This window comes from Arvicanthis niloticus, chromosome 13 (assembly GCF_011762505.2).
Source record: "Arvicanthis niloticus isolate mArvNil1 chromosome 13, mArvNil1.pat.X, whole genome shotgun sequence".
In the NCBI taxonomy this organism is placed as follows: Eukaryota; Metazoa; Chordata; class Mammalia; order Rodentia; family Muridae; genus Arvicanthis; species Arvicanthis niloticus.
The window spans coordinates 70,036,118-70,057,194 of NC_047670.1; the positions used below are offsets into that span (position 1 = coordinate 70,036,118).

Sequence of the window (21,077 nt, forward strand, 5' to 3'; positions counted from 1 at the left end):
ATGAAAGTGTAAAGAACTCTGTGAGCATCATATTAACTGAAATGTCAACCTCACAAAGACAGATGAGGCATGCTGTTTCATATATGCAGTCTCTAGGCAGAAACTGAGTATAAACTAAAGAGGGACTACTAGGGGAGAGGACAGGAGGGGAAGGAGCATAAGAAAGCTCAACAGTGAGGGAGAGCATGGTCAGAGCAAAGCATATGCATGTATGGAAAGGTCATTGGGAAACACCATCTTCTTTGTACTGTTAATATAGACGGTGGAAATTTATAAATGTAGTGGGAATTTAAAAATAAAGAGGTTCAATGCTTACAGAAACTCTCCCACAGAAATCTCCTAGAGCATAGCATGTTTTATGTCTGCATGACTATCCACCTAATTAACTGTCTCCTCAGCTATAAAGAACCGGAATTCAGCCTGGCCCATCCTTGAATCTTCAATCCATGGTCCCTGGGACGTTCTCAGTAAAGGTATGACGGATGGAGAAGCACAGAACTGACCTCTCCGGAATGAAGACCACAGGTTTGCTGCCCACATGAGTGAGATTTTCAATATCACGAATAGAGAAAACATGGAGGGTGAATAAGTTAGGTGATACTCTTGCTATTGATTATACAAATGGGAACCTGTGAAGATAATTGCTTACAACACTTTCTTAATTTCTTCCAAATATTATGAATCAACTTGCCTCTCACTTTTACTGGTATTCAAGAAATACAGCACACTAAAGAAGAGGCAGAGCTGGGAACAGACTGGGGAAATCATACATCACGTCTATTTATCACATAGAGCATCTCATTTGGAGCTTAATTGACAAGCAACAACCAGTTGGTCTAATTACCTCTCAGACCTAACACCAGCCTTTTGTCCTGATGTCTTCCCAACATGGTACCTTTGCCACCTGATATCTCTCCAGTGTGACACATCTCTGCAGGTGAATGCTCAGAAATAGACTTTTCTCAGTTACTTTTTTGTTGTTATGATAAAACATCATGGCCAAGGCATCTTATACAAGGAGATGTTTATTTCTGACTTACAGTCTCAGCAGGCTAGAACCCATCCCCATCATGTCAGAGAGCATTGCAGCATGTGGAAATATCCCAGTGACAACAGCAGCAGCAGAAATCTAGAGCTCACACCACAATCCACAAGCAATAAGCAGAGAGCGTACTTCTGATCAAAGCCACCCACTCCAAAAACAAGTCCTCCAACAAAGCCACACCTCTTAATCCTTCCCAAACAGTTCCTCTAGCTGGGGACCAAGTACTCAAACATACAAGTCTATAGGTACCATTTGCATTCAAACCAATAAAGCAAAATTTCCACATAAAATGATCTTACATTGTTACTTTAAATGATATTACCTATAAAAAGTATATATTGATGTTTACTACAGGTAGATTTACTCTTCCAAGATTTATTTAACATATTTTTCTTTTTTATTGGATATTTTATTTATTTATATTTCAGATGCCATCCCCTTTCCCCATTTCCCCTTTCTAAAACCCCCCTATCCTGCCCTACTCCTACTTTTTGCTTTTATACCATTTTAATTACATGCAAGTATTAAGGTCAGTTCTAGGTTGAGGGTCTATCAATACAATAGATACAAATAGTCAAGGAACAAACAAGACAATAAACATAAATAGTCAAAGAACAAGCAAGGCAATAAACAAAATTCCATCAACACTCCCATGATCACTGTTTCTAAAGGCTTATCAGGATGACCAAAATATCTGAGCCTACTTCCCTGTCCTAGCCCAAAGTCATTTTCATGTCTGAAGCCTACTTCCTTGTTCTAGCCTAAAATTTAGATTCCTATCTGAAATTACTTCTTTGTTCTAGCCTAATGTCAGATTCCTGCCTGAAGCCTACTTCCTTGTCCTTGGCCAATGTCATATTCCTGCCAAGCAGCCCATTTCCTTGTCCTTGGCCCATGTCAGAGTCTTGCCAAGTAGCCCCCAAAGCTCTCCACCTCTCTCCCTTTTTTTATTTTATTAAAAAGACTGAGCCTGTCTCAGGTCTTTCTGACAAGAATGCTTTTCTTACCCATTATGAAATATGCATTATCAAAAGCAATGTACTTCTGTCTTAGGTTGGTAAGGCTATGTGCAGAATCTTGCCTGTCCTTGGTTTACCAGCCTGTTAATTTAATAACTCTGTCTAGGGGTCCATTTTCAGGTTCAAGCTATGTACTTTGGCTGCCAACATATTGATGTTGTTAAAAAACAAACTTTAACACTATTTAACATGATTATTTAACATTTAAAAACATTTATTTCATTTGTTTCTGAGTATTTCAAAAATAAGCACTATTTATATAATTTTCTTCCCACACTTCCACTTCAATTCTCCCATGTTGCCCACTTTCTCTCCATTTTATGACCTCTTTTTAATTATTACTGTTATATGTAACAAAAAATACATTTTATATTATTATGTAATATATTAATATGCTATTTCCATAAGCTTCAGGATAATGGACCTACATAAAGCACTATAAGATTGTCTGGCTGCTCTGGAAATCAGTGTGGCAGTTACGCTAGAAGCTAGGAATAGATATACCTGAAGATCCAGCTGTATCATCCTTGGGCATATACCCAAAGGATGATTCAACCTACTACAGAGATAGTTGTTCCTTCATGCTCATTGCTGCTTTATTCATAATAACCAGGAATGGGAAACAGCCAAGATGTCCCTCAATGAATATATAGATAAAGAAAACATGGTACATTTGCACAATGGAATATTCTTCAGCTGTTAAAAACTGTAATTGTGAAATTCATAGGTAAATAGATGAAACTAGAAAAAAAATCCTAAGTGAGGTAACCAGACCCCAAACGACAAACATTATATGTATTCTCTAATCACATACAACATCCATAGATGTTAGCTTTTAAGCCTTCGATAGGCATGCTACAATCCATATACAACCACAGAGGGTTAGGTACAGAGTAAGGGACTTGGTGGAGGTGGAGGGGTGGGATTTTCCAAGGAAAGAAAGAAAGAATATATAGCCATGGAGACAGGGGAGAGAATGTGTGGGGGGATTAAATGGGGAGGGGCATGGAAGAGAGGAGCAAGCGAAGGAATACAAAGAGAGACATCTAACACTAAGGGCCATTCCAGGGGCTGTATTTAAACCTAATACTGTAAAAATCTCCTAAAATACATAAAGTCACCAAATAATGGGGAAAGTAATGCCTCAATTAAATATTTTCCACCACCAAGTAAAACCCTCAATGCCAGAATGGGTTACAACCAGTTAGTTTATTGGCCAAAGGGGTTCAATGGAAACCCTCAAACAACTCGCCTGTTCTAAAAGCTATTGGCTGTTCTTCACAAACTGATAGTAAATCCCTACTGCTGAAGGCACCACTTACCAAACTCATTGAACACAGAAAAGCCAAGCTGGTGACTAACTAGACTTAACTAGACTAGCTAACTTCATGTCTACTGTCTAGCGTTCATGGTATTGGAAGGTATTCTGCATGCTACCAGAGAAGAAAGAAACCACCAATCCAGAAACAAAACCTTCAATCTGCAACGGTGTCCTGCCTGCATGATATGCTGGTGCAATATTGGCACAAGCGTCTGGGAGTAACCAACAATAGTCTTATTGGATTTAGAAACCCATGCCTGACACTGTTCAGGTGGCCAAGAACTTAAGACTAGACAGGCCTAGGGGAAAACCAAACAATATTGTCCTACTACAAGAACACAGCATTAAAATGACTCCTGAAGACATTCTGCTATACCCATACATCAGTATCTCATTCAGCCATCATCAGAGAAAGCTTCATCTTACAGTAGATGGGAGCTAACACAGAGAATAACAACTAAACAACACACAGAGACTAAGAGATGTTGGAACACTCCATCCAAAGTGGAATGTCTTCATAAACTCCTCTCTTCTCCTTGGGGCTCAGGTGTCAGAAGCCAGGGTCCCAGCCCCCTACCTACCTTACCCCTTGCCTTTCTCAGACCACTCCCTACTACTCCCTAATGGCCATATCCTGCTTGATGATTACAAGACTTGGCTTGGTAGCTACAGAAAGTTCCATAAGCAGTGTACTGTGTCTTCTGAAGAATACAGTTAGATTGCATATTGTTTCAGGGCACAGGCTGAGAAGATTCTGTACTTTCCCACCACCTGGATCCCTCTTACCCCTCCCTTTGTAAACTGTGGTATAAAAATGTGCTTTGCACCCAAATACATGACTCTTGACAAGCATTTGCTTCCTTGAATCCTTTCTCTCTCTCGCCTGTTCTTTTTTCAGGATTGCGGCCCTCCTTGTGCCCACGAATAACCAAGACCCGAGGGTCGGGTCACTCAGGGAGCTATGTAGAAAGGGAAGCCAAAAGACTGTGAAAGCTGGGAGTGATGGATGACTCCAAGGAAACAGTTTCTTCCAGACACAACAGGACCGACACACATATGAACTCATAACTGTAGCAGCAGCATGAACACGGTTTGTGTTGGTTCTGGTCCAAGCCAGACAAGGTCCCAGGGGGATATAGACATGAGCTCCCCTCTCTAACCACCAAGCTATCTTCAATGACAACTGTTTGCAAAGGAAAAAATCGTTTTCTCCAGTGGAATCTCACCAGATATGTTAACCACACTAAAGAAAAGACCCCATGCCCAGCTGTAGATGGGCAACACAATGAACTCAGTGCTGTTTTTGTAGATTTGTTGTCTCTTAATGCTTTGTTTGGGCATGTTTTATATTACTGGCCTTTTGCTTCTATGTTATGGTTTCCAGTTTTGTGTTTTTATGGGGTTTGTTTGTGTGTGTGTCTGTGTGTTCTTGTTTTTTACTTTTGTTTTGTTGTTGTTGTTGTTGCTGCTGCTGCTGCTGCTGCTCTGGTCTGTTTGGTTTGGTTTTGGTTTCTTTGCCTATTTTCTCAAGAGAGAAAATAAGGGTGTGCTGTTGGGTATGCAGGGAGGTCGTGAGGATCTGAGAGGAGTTGGGAGAGGGAAAGCTCTGATCAGAATGTAGTGTGTGGGGGGAGAAACTTTTTTTTCAATTAAAAGAAAAGGAAAATGTGTGGCTGACATGTGAGTGAGCAGAGAGTAAGTGATGTTCAATCCTACTCTGAAAAGCATTTTGTTCTGTTGTCTCTGGCCACCTTGTAACTCTACATTTGAGATTTCAAACAAGTCAATTCATTGTTTCTGCCTTGGTGTATCCATTCACTGGCCTGTCAGTGAGATACAAAGACTATTTAGCCAGGGTTTCGCAAAAATCTTGATCCTTGTTTTCATTGTCTATAAAATGATGTTCTCTCAATGGGGATTAAATAAAGTTAATTAAAATACTCCGTAAGGAGTTAGGAGGCGTGCAGATATGAAATGTTATTTAGAATAACTTTAAACTCTAGAATGTTTAATGAGAACCTCATTCAAATATTTATTCATTTTAATATGTATTTTAAATATTTACCAATTTCATCGAAAAACAAATTCAAACTCACAAACAGGAAAAGTCCAGAGTAAACTGTTTGCTCCGGGTTATCCATTTTTATGATTTTTAACAGCATCTTCTCACTTCCTGTTTTCCTTCTCTTTCGTTAATCCCCAACCCTCCGCCCCAACCCTCCACCCCAACCCAGAGCAACTGGAAGGTAAGCACCATGAACCGTGGTCTATCGTTCCTAAGCATTCAGGGTGGGTCTGCCCATAATGGGAATGTTCCCTGACAGAACCATGATACAGTTTCCAATTACTGTAAACATAACACTACCACAGGACTCTGATCTAGCGTGCTGTCCATATTCCAGTTTAGACAATCTCCAGTCATTTCTCAGCACTTTTTTTCTCCTTTGTCACAGGATTGAGTTTAGATGTGGAATTACAATTACATCCACCCATACACCTCTTTGGCCTTCTTTATCCTGAAACAATACCTCCACACTCTTTCTTTGTCTTTTACACCAGCTTTTTTAAAAAAAAATCAGAACGTCTTCCTATGTAGTCCTGGCTGTCCCAGAGCTCACTGTGTAAACAGGGCTGTCCTTGAACTCATAGTGATCCTCCTGCCTCACTACCTCGGGAGTAGCAGAGTTAAAGACATGTGCCCCCATGGGCCCAGTAATATACTAACTTTTTTCAAATATGTGATCTTAGTTTTTAACATTTCAGTGTTTATTTTTTAATTATTTCACTTTTTAATGATAACTCTATTTTCTTCAGTTGTTTCTATAACTGCCACTGGGACTCTGATATTCCTTCCTGTGTGTAAAGACTTGCCTCATTATGATGAAATGTAATCCCTTTCTCGCTTCCTTGCCTTCGTTCTTTTCGATTGATGTTTATAATGCAACATCCAGTTTCCTCCCCCTTCCTGTTACCTGAGCTGACTGGATTAGATGGACAGCCACATGCACTGCTCTCGCCTCCCAGTAGAGGGCGCCATCAGTCATTGCTTCCAGTTGTCACCTGGATTCTTCTACAGTATCTGCCCAACCCCCTAACCACAACCCTCCACCCCACACATACACATCTGTTTTCATCTACTGTATGACAGATTCCTAACATGGTCTCCCTTCAGAGTTTTCAACAGGCCTCTCTGAACTTTTTTCACTTAAGTCTTAGGATAATGAAATATCAAGTAGGATTTGCCACAGCCAAGGAACAAGTTTGGATGGGGTTAGGTGGTATTTCTCCACAGTCAAGTGCATAGAGAGTGAGAGATTCAGGCTGATATCCAAGGCTGCTTTTTTTTTTCGATGCTTCATATAGCCCCTTTATAATAATTATATCTTCAGACCCAGTGGAGGGTTATGGGTTCCTTGGCAGGAGATCCATGGTACAGGGCTCTGAGGTCCATCCATTTGAGTCTGTCCACTGTTGAAAAATTATAAGGGTGTTTGAAAGTGACATATTTAGGTCAGACGGTTCTGATAATCTTGTTTAAAATATGATGAAAATATAAAAATATATTTGTTGCAATATGCATTTAGCAAACTTGAAAGAGAAATTATCCATATGTAGTCATCAAAATTCTTTGCAGTCTCAAGAATAACAGTTTGGGTGTTGGGGATATTCCCAGTAGGTAAGGATTCTTGCTGTAAATGCAAGAGATCTAAGCTTACGATCCCAGCACCCACATAAAAGAATCCAGTATGGCCACACATGCCTGTAACCCCAAAGGTAGAAGGAAGGAGACAGGTAGACTCTGGGTCCTGGTTAACCCAACACCCTCAACAAAACAGTACGTTTCAGGTTTCCATGTAAGACTCTTCCTATAAAAGTAGAGTAGAGAGAAATTAGATGAGAACCAATCATTGCTTCTCATGCCCACATGTGTGCACACGAGTGTATACATCATCACACTGTGTGCACACACACACTTACGCACATGCACACACACACTTACACCAATAAAAATAGTAACAGTTTTCTTGGTGGTGCATACTCATTGTACATAGTGAAGAGTTTCATAAAGATCATTTCTTTTAAGTACCTCTTGAAACATATTCATCATCACTATTACCCAGAATTCCCTTTAACCACCCTCTCACCAGTCTCCTTCTTAACCCCAGTCTCTCCTCTGTTCTTATGCTATATGCAATGTGTATGCTTTTACATACCGAATAAAGCATGGAGTACACAAATGAGAGAAAAGATGAAATATTTGCTTGCCTTTCTGAGCCTGGTATACTTTGCTCAATATAATAAAGATCTCAAGTCGCATCTACTTTCTTGGAAATGACATAATTTCATCCTTCTTTAGGGCCACACAGAATTCCACTATGTCTATGTATCAGGTTTTCTTTGTCCCTTCATCTGTGAAGAAGCCCTAGACTGATTCCATAACTGAACTATTACGAATATTGCTGCAGTAAACACAGATGCATGGCTATCACTGTGGTCTGTGACTGAGGAGAGATGGGTTGATGGTAGTTCAATTTCTAGTGTCTTGAGGAATACCCACACTGATTCCCATAGTACCTGATGGAATACCAGCTTTAAAATGAGGATTCATATTATAAGGATAGTAAGTTGTTAATACCTACTCATGAAAAAGCATCACACATGAGGTAACCTGTGGCAGGATTTTCCCTGTCCAAGTACATTAAAATAGTGTAGCAGAAGGCCTGTGATTGGACAGGGAAAAGGGAGGCAGAGCTAAGAGTTGCAGAGAGAGGGAGTGACTGGAGGGAAAAGGAGAAGGAACCAAGACGGAGGCAGATGGACAGGATGATCCAGCTTCAGCGTGGCTTTAAGTAGACACAGGTAGATATAATAAAAGGTAGGGATGAAATAATTAGGATAACTTGTCTAATCTAGTTGGGCAATTTGTATCATTATCAATTGGATCTGAAATTATTGTGTAGGCATCATGTGAATTAAGAATTTATTGATATGTAAATCTGACTGATTAATTATAAGCTTCAAGAGTGTTGTTTTACCGGGTTACTGGAAGGTAACTGGACCACCAACCAAGGGTTTATGACTGAGAGGGTACGGGCGGCACTGAGGCAGCAAACCAGAGCTGGGAAGACTGTGGTCAGTCGCTGCATTGGGGCTAGCACTGGAAGTAGCAGAGTTGGTGGGTAGAGTGTGTTGGGCATAGCACTGGAACTTACCTGGTCCATTTTTTATTATTTCCCGCAACAGTAACCCACATCATAAAGCACTTGCCTGTGAAGCGCAAGCCCTTGGGTCTGACCCTCAGCACAAGAGGAGGAAGGGGAGAAGACAAAGAGAGAATCTAAGTGATCATGTCCGGCGTTCTTACTAACAGTAAAACACATGCTCATTGAAGGAAATTCAGGAACACACAAAATTTTGGAAAGGGAACACTAACTACTTCATTCCATAAATATGGAAACTGAGATTCCTCAGTGTCCCATATATTCCCACAGTGGTGTTAGCTGAGAACAGGCCTTGGATCTCCACATGAGTGTGTTCCTGTCATGAGCCAATTTTACAACACAAAATCTTCTAGCCCTTTCACAGAATATAAAAATGTACACTCAAGTCGCTACACTGAGCTGAGATAGATTATGTAGAGAAACTGTATTTTCAAATAAGTAAATAGGTTCAGGCAACATCACAGAAGAGGGGGCAGAAAAAATGTGAGTGCCAACGGACGCAGAGGAACACTGTGAAATGCTGTCTTCTGGGGTCACCAGGCTGTCACTGCTGTCGTGCCCATGATCTCACAGTAGTTGGGTCACTAGCACAAGAATGCACAAGACTGAGCCTAAGGACAGTCTAGGACAGACAGGAAAGGGGCTATCAAGTCCTTATCCAGTTGGTGGCTCTGGGGGAGGGGAAATCCATTCTTTTATGGACTACTGGCAAGTTGTATGTGTTCCAGCGAATAGTCTAACTAAACTCAATGGGTCATAGAAATATGTAAATAAAATAAGCAAATACTGTTTGTTTTTTTTTTTTTTAATGCACTGTACCTCTGCCATTTGAAATATCTGTTGCCTCAGAACAAATATCTGGCTCAGATGAAGGAAAACTGGAAAAACATACCAGAGATATTTTTCAGGAGTTTGGGTGCATTGGCGAAGCTGCTGAGGTTTGGGGGACTTGACACCCAGATCCATTTCGAGACCATCACATTCACTTATGATTCAAGGTCAGAGATCAGTTTCATTTCTTACATGGCTCTCAGTTGTTCCAAGAGCATTTGTATGATGATCTGAGAAGGAAAGGATGAACTGCAGAGATGTTTCTTCAGACATCAATTTGCACATAGTCAACATGTATATTACGTAAGCGAGCACAATTTCCCTTAAGTACAGAACAGAATTCATCTTTTTTTATCTGCCCCTAAGATAAATTTAATCTTTGTTTTTATTTCAAGCCTTATTCCATTGTATCAATGAAAGATACAAGGAATGAGATGGTGGAGAAATGGCTCAGTAAAGGACAAGAGAGAGAGAGAGAAAGAGAGAGAGAGAGAGAGAGAGAGAGAGAGAGAGAGACCAATGGCTCAGTAGTTAAAAGTGCACAATGCTCTTTTAAAGAACACAAGTTCAGTTCCTGGCACCCATATCTGACGCTTCTCACCTGCCTGTAACTCCAGCTGGAGAGGAGCCAATGCCTGAACACATTTTTATATACTCCCCAAACACACACACACACACACACACACAATTTAGGATAATATAAATCTTTTTAAAAGAATGTGTGAAGTTAATTCTATTTTATTTAATTTGTTGAGATTTGTTTTGTGTCTCGATATGTGGCCTTTTCTAAAGAGACCCCCATGGTCTGTTGAGTCTTTTCAAAGCTCGTCTAGAAATAATAATGAGCTTGTTTTCCCAAATATAATAATAATTTTAAAAACCACCAGCTCCAGTGAGGATATGCATCACAAAAGCTTCTGTTAAGAACAAATCACAGTTAGGAGCTAAGGGAAATGAATTTGAAGATGCACTCACAACGCAACGGGAGTCCATCACAGACATAAAGTCTAAGAGTGCAGCAGATTAAATCTGCAACTCCCTAAAGGAGCCAGCCAGCCTAAGGGTCCAAAATGGCTAAACACTTCACGGTGCACCGAATTGTACAGAAACTTTCCACTAGGTGGCGCTCTGGTGCTGCCACAGGGATGAACCTCTCCCGAAGGGTGCCACCTGTGACTGCTTATGGAGGGTTTTATGATTCTGAAACATGTGGTCCGACCACAGGACATGCCAACAACTGACAATCGCCCTAGTCATTTGCACAGAGAAAGAAAAAGAAAAAAGAATTCGTAGGTTGCTCAAGCAAGACAACATGGGGCAGGTTCCAGAGTACTTGCAGGGCAGGTTGAACAATAGTCGAGTCGGTGGCTGAGAGCTAATACAAGCCTCCCTTTATCTGAGGTCATAGAAACGAGTGCCTCTTTAACCTGATTACAGGCGTTGAGATATTAGAAGAGGGGTGGGGGGAAGAGTAAATTGATAAGCCTCTGACGCTGTGTCTTCACTGCATCCAGATGGAATTCCCAGACCTCAGAGGTTTGAGCAGGTCTGCTCAGCTTGCTTGATGAGTAGATACACCAAGGCTATGTATTCTGCAATATACAATTCTCAAAACAGATTTTAGTATCAAGATAATTTTGGAGGGGCTAAGGTGGTTAATATTGGGCTGTCTTTCCAGGGAAAAGTAGTAGTTTTGTTGGAACAGGGAGGATTAGCTAGGATTTATTTCATAGCCATAACCTATTGGTAGAAATCTGTATAATTATTATCAAGATGAAGTTATAATTTCTTAAATGGTACAAAATTTACTTTGATTTCAAATTTAAGTTTTTCATTGGTATCAGCTTCTTATTGATATAAAAGTGAAATGAATATTGTTACTCTCATAGGCATTGTGCCTGTATAACACATTTAGGAATACAAGGCTTAGACCCAATCCTTCTTTAACTTTTTTATCTGATCTGAGATGGTTAGACTGTGAGTTAAGGGCCTATAGCAAATTCATGGCTTTGAGTTTATTGTTAGGGTGTTTTCTATATTTTATTTAGAAATAGCTGAGAGTCGTTAACAGACAACAGTCCAGATTACCTTACATGGATAGTTGGTTTTCAAAATGTCAGAAGTCCATAGAATTGACGTTACAAATATTTATATATTAATGTTCATTTTGATTAGAGACCTGTCTGCTCCTGACAGCTTCCTGTCTTGGATTCTACAAAGGAATTGAGCATCTTTGGAGTTACTCCAGTTGTGGGGAGACAGCCACTAGGCAAGAATTGCCTCTTTCCATCTACAGACAAATTACTGTCCAGAAAAGGACACACTTGCAGAATAGTCGACTGATTATATCTGCCTAGACAGAGTAATCAGCCCTTAATAACTCTGCATCACTAAGGTCTGTCAGATGATCCTGGGCCAGAAGGCTGAAGATCAGATGCTCCAACATTTTGTAGTATAGGGAGTGTCCAGGTGTTCAGCGGTCTCTATAAATTGGCTAAATTTTAGAAGCTATGCTTTGTGCTTCCCATAATTCCAGTTAACTCAGTCATTCTGGATTTCTGACAGGGTTGAAAACTTATAGTCTCATAGCCAATCCTGGCTATTTACTTTGAGAGAAAAAATTTGAGTGGATGGTTTTCAGCTGACATTCATTCTAAAGCCAAGAAAAAAGCCAGGTTCAGAACTAAGTGTTATAGTTAGGAGAGATGACAGAGTTTCTGGTTAGTCAACAAAATGATGGACTGGCTATTAGGACTATCTTGTACCTCACTGGTACAAATTGGTATAATTATGCTCTAATTGTATTTTGAGAGAAAAGTTTTATTTTAACAGGAAGAGTGATATGTAGGAGGAGCTAAGGTGGGAGGAGTACTGAGAGGAAGAGAAGGAGTAAGAAGAGGAGGAGAAGAAAGAGAGGAGAAGCTAGATGATGAGAGACAGAAAGAGGGGGGGACATGGAGGCAGATGTTCACGTGTCTCCACCAGTCAAAGATAGTTGATATATATCTAGGTTGGGTAGTGGGTTACATTTCTGATTGAGCATTACCAAACTTACAAAGCCTTTGATTAACATTTTTAAAAAATTGTATAAAAGCAAAAAGGAAAAGGGGGCATGAGATAGGGGTTTTCTAGGGAGGGAAAATGGGGAAAAGGGATGGCATCTGAAATGTAAATAAAATGGCCAATAAAAAATAAATTAAAAAAAAAAAAGAAACGAGTGCCTCTGCTACTTAGTTATCTTTTATTTTCATAGTCATGGGCTAGCTTGTAAGCAGAGAAACAGACATCAATAACTTCAGCCCAGATGAAAACTGAAAGGCATTTGTTTCTTCACAGACATCCATTAGACACCTGATAAATCATTATTAGGCACCTTAACTTGGATTGTGGAAGAATGAACACAGTTCATACTTGGGTGTCTTGTAGTTTAGCTGAGAAGGAAAGATGTGCGCATGCATGTGAAACAGTTCTTCTCCAACTGTGCGTGGAAGAGGAAGCTAACTGCGAGCCATAGCCAGGAAGGGCTTCTCCAGCGGTAAGAACTGCTCTGGAAGATGGCTTCGCTATGGCCTATTGCGTATTTCAGCACATCTGAGCCCAGTGTAGCAGCCCAGCGCTCCAGCTCTCTTTGTGCAGTGTGGAAAAGGGGCGACACTTCCAGCTCAGCACAGTTTCCTGATGGACTTCCTATCCATCAATTAACCCTTCACAGAAGGGATCCACTGATGCACTGGTCTAGTTTTCTAAACCAGGTAGATTATTCCAGATGGTGCTTTACCCACTGAGTCACCTTGCTGGCCCTCCTCTACAGAAATTCTAAGTGCAGCGTCCTTTTTCTTCCCCCAAAGTCTTGGCGGTAAATAGGAATTTAGATAGTTGCGTGCACCTGCTCGATGATTTTCATCCCTTCTGGATGGAGTCCAAACTGTGGAGACAGGGACGCTGGTTTGTTTCCTTTTTGTGAAGTGAATCTCTACATAGCAGTGAAACTCAACAAATATTTGTTGTCTGTGAAAGGAGTGGGTTATTATGAGCCGTGGCTTGTCTAAACCAAAAGAGACTCGAGACTCAAAGGGACTTGTGAAGTTCACTAAAAGCAAGAGAACAGTGCCATAAAAAAACGGGATGAAGCCGTGCTTGGTGAACACAACCAGAATACCTGCCCACACTCACACAGTGAGTGTATAGCACCTTACATGATGTTTTATTTTTATATATTAGAATGTATACAGTATATTACGATAATGGAATATTTATAAAATTTTAAGTAAATAAACATAAATATAGAAAAATAAGGACCCAGATTATTTTATTTGTGGGATAATATGATCAAAGAGAATCTGGGGAGATCGCTCCAAAAAATGAATTTTCCAAGCGATCTGAGGCTAGGAAGGTGGGTACAAGCGACTCTGTGCATCTGGTGTATTAAGCAGGTGAGGCTGTGTTGTGTGTGTGTGGGGGGAGTTATTTATGTGTGACATGGTCACACTATGTATCCCTGGATGGCCTGGAACCCACTATGTAGATCAGGCCAACTTCAAACTCAATAGCTCCTGCCTCTGCCTTCCAAGTGGAATTAAAGTTGTACACCACCATGCTGGGTATAGGCAGTGGTGTGTGTGTGTGTGTGTGTGTGTGTGTGTGTGTGTGTGTGTGTGTGTGTTTCTTCATTAATTTATTCACTTTATATCCCAATCAATATCTTCCACCCCTTTTCTCCAGGTCCCCTTCTCCCACAACTCTCCCCCAACCCCCACTCCCTTTTTCTTCTGAGAAATGAGAGTCCCATCCGTATCCCCCCATCCTGGCACATCAAGTCTCTGCAGGGCTACCCACATCCTCTCCCACTGAGGCCAGACAAGGCAGCCCAGTTAGGGGAACAGAATCCACAGGCAACAGATTCAGAGACAGGCCTCCCTCCCATTGTTGGGGGACCCATATGAAGACCAAGCTGCACATCTGTTACAGATGTTTAGGCAGTGTTTTTAAGTCACAAAAAGCTACTAATGATTGGTGACTTACCTCTTTCTTGAGAAAATACCCATACTTAATTACTCTTATAAATTATCTTTTAAGGTTTTTTCCTTTAGGAAGTTAAGGTTAAAATATTCTAAATATAAAAATAACCATCCAGAGTTAATACATATTAACATCTTGTCAGATCTAAGGCTGTTTATAAAGAAACAGAAGATGACTAATAAATGTGGAGACTGCATCTGACCAACTCCAACTCAATCTATTAATAACCTTCTCTGAATAGCACATACACACAACACATTACCTTTACACTCACGTTTCCAAGAGTTATTTTTGTTCACAAATCTAGATCTAGTTAATTCTACTTAATACCATTATAGTGTTGCACTGTGCAAATGACTCTCTTAGGGATTGTTCTAGGGGCGAGCATTTGGATTGTTTCAAATTCCTAGCTGTTACCAGTGAGTTCCAGATTAAAATCCCTTTTCTCAGGTTTAAGGAAAATTTATGTATATTCTGTCAAGACGTTTGATAATAAAGCAATCAAATACAACTAAATATTTTGTGGGTATCTGCATTAAATATTATGATACTTTTGATTCATAAATTATTTTAATGGAAATATGAATATAATTAGGAAGAAAAGAAGTCAAAGTATCCTTACTTAGGGATTATATGATTATACATATAAGCAATGTTAAATACTCCACAGAAACTCCTAGAACAAAGCAGCAGATACAAAGTATCCTTACTTGGAGATTATATGATTATACATATAAGCATGTTATATACTCCATAGAAACTCCTAAAACAAAGCATCAAGATACAAAATTACACGCGTCTGGAGCTAGATGGTAACAAGACTTTCTCATAGACTCTGAAGAAAGGATAAAGGGAACTTTAATCCTGTGTCCTCCTTCAGGAGTGGACTTGGCAACTCCTGTCTAGGGCTGGAGCCAGTGCTTCCTCGGAAGAGTCAAGGTGACAGCTTCTAGGGACCCAACTCTTCTCCCTGCGCTGTGGTTCTCAGTCCTTAGGCAGCTGTGTCTGAAGTATCCCGTGCTCTCTTTGACAACATTGTCTGGTTTACTAGCTCTGCTGACCTTGGCTGTTTTGCCTCTACAAATAGTGCCAGGAACCAGCCCCAGTGGGGTCACCAGGTACTGAGGTAGGACAAAGTATCAGAAGTTGATGATCTCTGGCCTTGTAGCTCTCTTTCTATTCTGTGGCTAAAAGCTGCTGGTTTCTGGCAACTAACTCCTGCTGGTAGCAGCAGGGATATAGAAAGGAACTCTGGGTATGTGGTCCTGAGGTATTTAAGACAGCAGAGTGAACAGGCGACAAGGAGCAAGACAGAGAGCATCATCCCTTCACAGCCTCCGCTTCAGTTCCTGCCCTGACTTTCCTCAGTGAAGGAGTATAACCTGGGAGCCGAAATAACCCATTCCTTCCCAAGCTGTGTTTGTTCATGGTGCTGAGCACGGCAATAGAAACCCTAACTAACACACGATATTTTATTAACTTTTTTTTCTTTTCTTTCTTCCTTAAGATCTTTTCTTTCCCCCTCATGGTCTCTTTTCCAGGTTTATCACACACACATGCACACACCACACAAATGCATACACAAACATCCCCCAAATATACATGTACAGATTCACATACACATACAACTTATGCACACTCACAAACATACACCCCCACCCCCACATACACTCTGTGCTTCTGTCTCTTCCCTCTCGTGACCATTCTCTTTGCTGTACAGTAGTAGTTTTCAATTTCATGTAATCCTACTTGTCAGTTCTTTCTTTCACCTTCCCTCTTCTCTCTCTGTCTGTCTCTGTCTGTCTGTCTGTCTGTCGGTCGGTCTCCCTCTCTCTCTCTCTCTCTCGCTCACTCTCCCTCTCTCTCTCGGTCCTTCTTCCTTTTTTTCTGTCTCAGGCTTTCACTATGTAGCTCTGCTTAGCCTGGAACTCACTATGTAAACCAACATGGCCTGGACCTCTAGAGATCCACTTGCCTCTGCCCACTGAGTGCTGGGATTAAAGACATGTGCCACCAAGCTTGTTTGTCAATGCTTGACAGAACTTTCCTGTACTATTGCAGTTCTTTTGGGGAAATGCTTTCCTCTGTCTGTAGCTGAAAATGGTTTATCTATGCTTTCTTTAGCAGTTTCAAAGCTTCCGGTTTTAGATTAAGGTTTTTGGACTCTTTGAGTTGGTAATTTGTGTGTGTGTGTGTGTGTGTGTGTGTGTGTGTGTGTGCGTGCACACACACACACACACACAGAGGGGGGAAAGGGAGAGAGAGAGAGAGAGAGAGAGAGAGAGAGAGAGAGAACTCCACTTTTTTCCCCATATACGTAAACATAGTTTTCCTAGCATCGTTTGTAAAGGAGGTTATTTTACTACAATTATGTTTTTAATAGTGTTATCAAAATTAGGTCACTATAACTGTGAACACTTATTTCCTCATCTTCTGACCTATTCCATTAATCTACATAGCTGCTGTTTTTGTTACTAAGTCTCCATGGTATAATTTGAGATCTGATATTGTGATTACTCTAGCATCTACCTTCTGCTAGGGATTGCTTCGGTTTTTCAGGGCTTTAGTTTCAGTTTGAATTGTAGGGTTTGGTTTTTGGCTCTGTGAAGAGTGTCCTTGGCATTTCAATGGAGACTGCATTGACTTCAGGCTACTTAAAGTTCTGTAGCTATTTTTCACAATATTAACTTTTATAACCCGTAAACACAGAAGGCCGTTCCATCTTCTAGTGTCTTCTTTGACCATCCTATTTCTCTCTTGGTAAGCTTGTTTGGGAATATCAAAGTTACTAACTTCTACCATATGCAAGTATCTCTGTTAAAATGTGTCAGCATTCACGTCCTTTGGATAAATACCCAGAAATGGTACAGCCTGGTCATGTGCTAGATGTATTTTTATTTGAGAAATCTCCATGTTAGCTTCCATAGTGACGGGACTAAATTTCATTCCCACAAGCAGTGTGTAAAGATCACCTTCTATCTTCTTACTCGTTAACGCTTGTCATTTATTTTTATTGACAACTGCATTCTGACCAGCGGAGGGGTGTGGAATCTCAGTGTGGTTTTGGGTTGTATACTCTAGATAGTAATCCTCTGTCAGATATGCAGCTAGCAGCTAGCAGAGATTTTCTTCTATGCTGTAGAGTGTCTCTTCATTCAACTGTTTCTTTTGCTGCACAGAAATCGTCGATTTCATCAAGTTCTATTTGTGAATTGTGACACTATTTCCTGAGCAACTGGAGTCCTATCAGAAGGATTTTGTCTATGCCTAAATCTTCCTTCCTTTCTGACCTCTGACCCCAGTTCAACTAAGCTAAATTTTAAGATCAATTTACAGAACTTGTTTCAGTAACTGTCAGTTACAGAAAATAAGAATTCAAGAAAAACACTATAGATCAAAATTAAATTTAACATTATAAATTTTATAAATGCTACTTTCCAGGCTTCCTGGGTCACCTCCCTGCTGACAGTTTTCTTAGCATTTATCACTTTCTGCTGGGTACATCTTTGACTTCATTCCTGCAATGAAACTCCAGAAAGCCAGAGATTTCTATATACTTTGCTTGCTGGTACATCTCAAGCGCCTTAGTACTTCCTGACTCGCACGGAAACTCAAACGAATTGATGAGTGAATCGCCAATTTCACTGAAAGACAAACACACCAGCTCAATTTTCATTTTTAGAAAAATTAAAGAAAACAAATGATTCAACTCAAACTGAGAAACATGGATGGCAATCAGTCGCTCAGACAAATAAAATCCCTGAATAAGCTAGAAAGTCAGTAAAAGTAGAAAAAAATTATTCTATTTTTGAGAAACTTAAAAATAAGTAACTTCTTGATGAAGAAAATATCTTTAATTCATGAACCTCCAATGAACCTAATGGACGAAGTTGGGAAGTCACAGACAAATCGTACCGGGGACAAAAATGTAAATATTATAAAAGCTAAAGGGAGACTAATCGATGGTTGTGGGGCTATTTATAACTCTACATCCCCAGATTTTAATCTTAAAAATAAACAACTTTCTCTAAAAACATAAATTCATCAGATTGACTTATAAACAAAAATCAGAGCAGATCATTAAGCTATCACCAAGAAATAAGAAATTATCAAATGTTTATCTTAAATATAAAAGACTCTCAATGATTTTTCTTCATCTTTCCCTATAAAGTTTCAAGAAGAAGATCTAATCTGTGTGCTATGGGAGATGACTGGGGGACAGAGGATTGCATTGGCTTGGTATTTTACCAAGTGACTTCAGTATTCAGCATTGTTCTTTTTCTCTGAGCCTACTGATCTGAGTCACGCTCATTTTGCTCCTCCAACGGCAGAAGAGAATATTAAACAGCTAACCGAAGGCCAGTTCTCAGGAATAGTTTATAATATGAGGAAATGCTTGTGTCTTTTCCATCTAATATTATTAGCTTCTTTGTTGAACATTGTACATCTTTATTATCCCATATAGCACTTCTCAACCTGAAATGCCAGCTTGACTTGTATTGTCTCTTGCCCATCGATAGCACGGGGTCTCCAGGAATCTGCTGGATGGGCTACCCACAGTCGAAAATGCCAGAGAAAAGGTCTACTGAGACTGTTTTGTTCACAGAGCTCCCCAGTTTGAAATGTTAGTCATGATTTAGCTATGGTTTTACTGTGCCTCCTCCACAGTTCATCTGTTGACGCTCAGTGGCTATTGTGATTGGATTGAAAGGCAGGGGTGTTGTGGTGGTTTGAATATCCTTGGCCCATGGGCAATGGCACTATTAGGAGGTGTGGCCTTGTTGGAATAGGTGTGGCATTGTTGGAGGAAGTATGCCATGGTGTAGGTAGGCCTTGAGATCTCCTAGGGCTTAAGCTCTGGCCAGTGTAGAAGAGACCCTCCTCCTGGCTGCCAGCAGAAGACTGTCTCCTCCTGGCTGCCTTAGGATCAAGATGTAGAACTCTCAGCTGCTCTTCCAGTACTAGTCTGCCTGCAAGCTGCCATGCTTGCCACCATGATGATAATGAGCCGAACCTCTAAAACTATAAGCCAGCCCCAATTAAATGTTTCCATAATCAGAGTTGCCTTGGTCACAGTGTCTCTTCACAGCAATGAAACCCTAACGAAGACAGATGTTTAGCAGGTGTCAAGAGCAGTGAAAAAGGTGGCAAGGAAATGTTTACTCCTTCCATGGTGTGAGGACATCTGATATCTTATCTGATGATGTCACCCACAAAGAACTAACCTCCAACTAGACAGATGCTGTAGTCTTCATCTTAGCTTCCCCAGCCTCCAGAATGAAAGCAATAAATTTCTATTGTTTATAAACATCCCTTACAAGGCATTTTGTTATAGCAACACAAATGGAATGATGTATTTTCACAAAATCCCATCACAATCTGATGACCACACTTTAAAAGTTATACAAGCTGCTGAAAAGACATAGGTTAGTTCATCGCAAACAATGCTAAGTTAATACCATAAAGTTTTCGGTTAACTTTCCTTCATATTATTTGTTTTTTCTTCAATTAAATAATTGTATCATAAGGAACAAAACCCACGCCCCCCCTTTCATATTAAGCAGCTGGCAACAAGCTCTTCTGCTTCCAGATTAAAACTGTGGTTTCTTCCTGTGTCCTTCCTATGACATTTTGCATATTTCTCATTATTTGCACATTATTAGGTTTACACAGCATTTGCCTGTTACAGTTCGTTCTTGGCTATGTTTCCATTTGCTATTTGTGTCCAAGTTAAATAAAGCCAGTTGGAGGGGGCAGGGAGGTTCTAGGAAATAGAAACATTGTAAGTGAAAGGTTGATTCTATGCTAAGGCAGGAGATCTGGAAGTGTCAGACTAGGGTGACATTTGTTTAATGGGTTTAGAAACAATTACTGACCAGATTCTGTGTGTGGTGTATGTATACATGTAACAGTTTAGTTTCCTCTTGATTAAAACATTCCATCTGAACCAAGGCTCCTGAACACTCCAGACACAACCAAATCCAACAAGGCTCAGGAAATAAACAACTGACAAGTCCCAGGATGTTTCTAAAACTTAACAAGGGCACAAAGCCCTTCTCTAGAGCTTTGTAAGCAGGAACAATTGCTGAAGTGAGGAGACCCTCTGACCTATCCAACTGTCTGTGAGTTGTCCAGAAGGCTCCATGGATTAGATTTCATTCACTGTCACCCAGGCTAAAATGTACTTTTGGATGGTGCAGCTGTCTTTGAGTCACACATGGTCCTCTAACTCCTCATCCATACTCTTGTAAATAACCTCAATAAACACATTGGTTCACCAAGTTGGACCTTGGTGGAAGCATTACTTTGGTCTATCATTGGTTCTCCAACTGGCTGAAGAGATACTAGTTCATGTCCCCACTGGAAAAGTCATAAAATTACAGAGTAGCATCTTGTCACTATCCTGTCAGTTTAGGGTTTGGGAGGTCATTCTTTTTCATAGATAGATAGATAGATAGATAGATAGATAGATAGATAGATATCACCAGAATTTTTTATTGTGACCAAGAAAAAAAAGCACAAGGGAAGAACATTTGTGTGGGGAGCCAACAGAAGGCAGCTATCATCCTTGCAGCCATCTTGAGCCATATACCCTGACAAGAGACTTGTTTACAACAGCC

General features: G+C 40.3%; 1 long non-coding RNA gene across 1 annotated transcript; it reads right to left on the reverse strand.

The window, feature by feature from the left end:
• Nucleotides 1-12,662: 12,662 nt before the first annotated feature.
• On the reverse strand, nucleotides 12,663-15,649 carry LOC143434148 (uncharacterized). Its single transcript, XR_013103430.1, has 2 exons — nucleotides 14,461-15,649; nucleotides 12,663-13,363 (listed from the first exon to the last, which is right to left on the reverse strand). It is a non-coding gene; the product is annotated as an uncharacterized LOC143434148 (long non-coding RNA).
• Nucleotides 15,650-21,077: the final 5,428 nt, after the last annotated feature.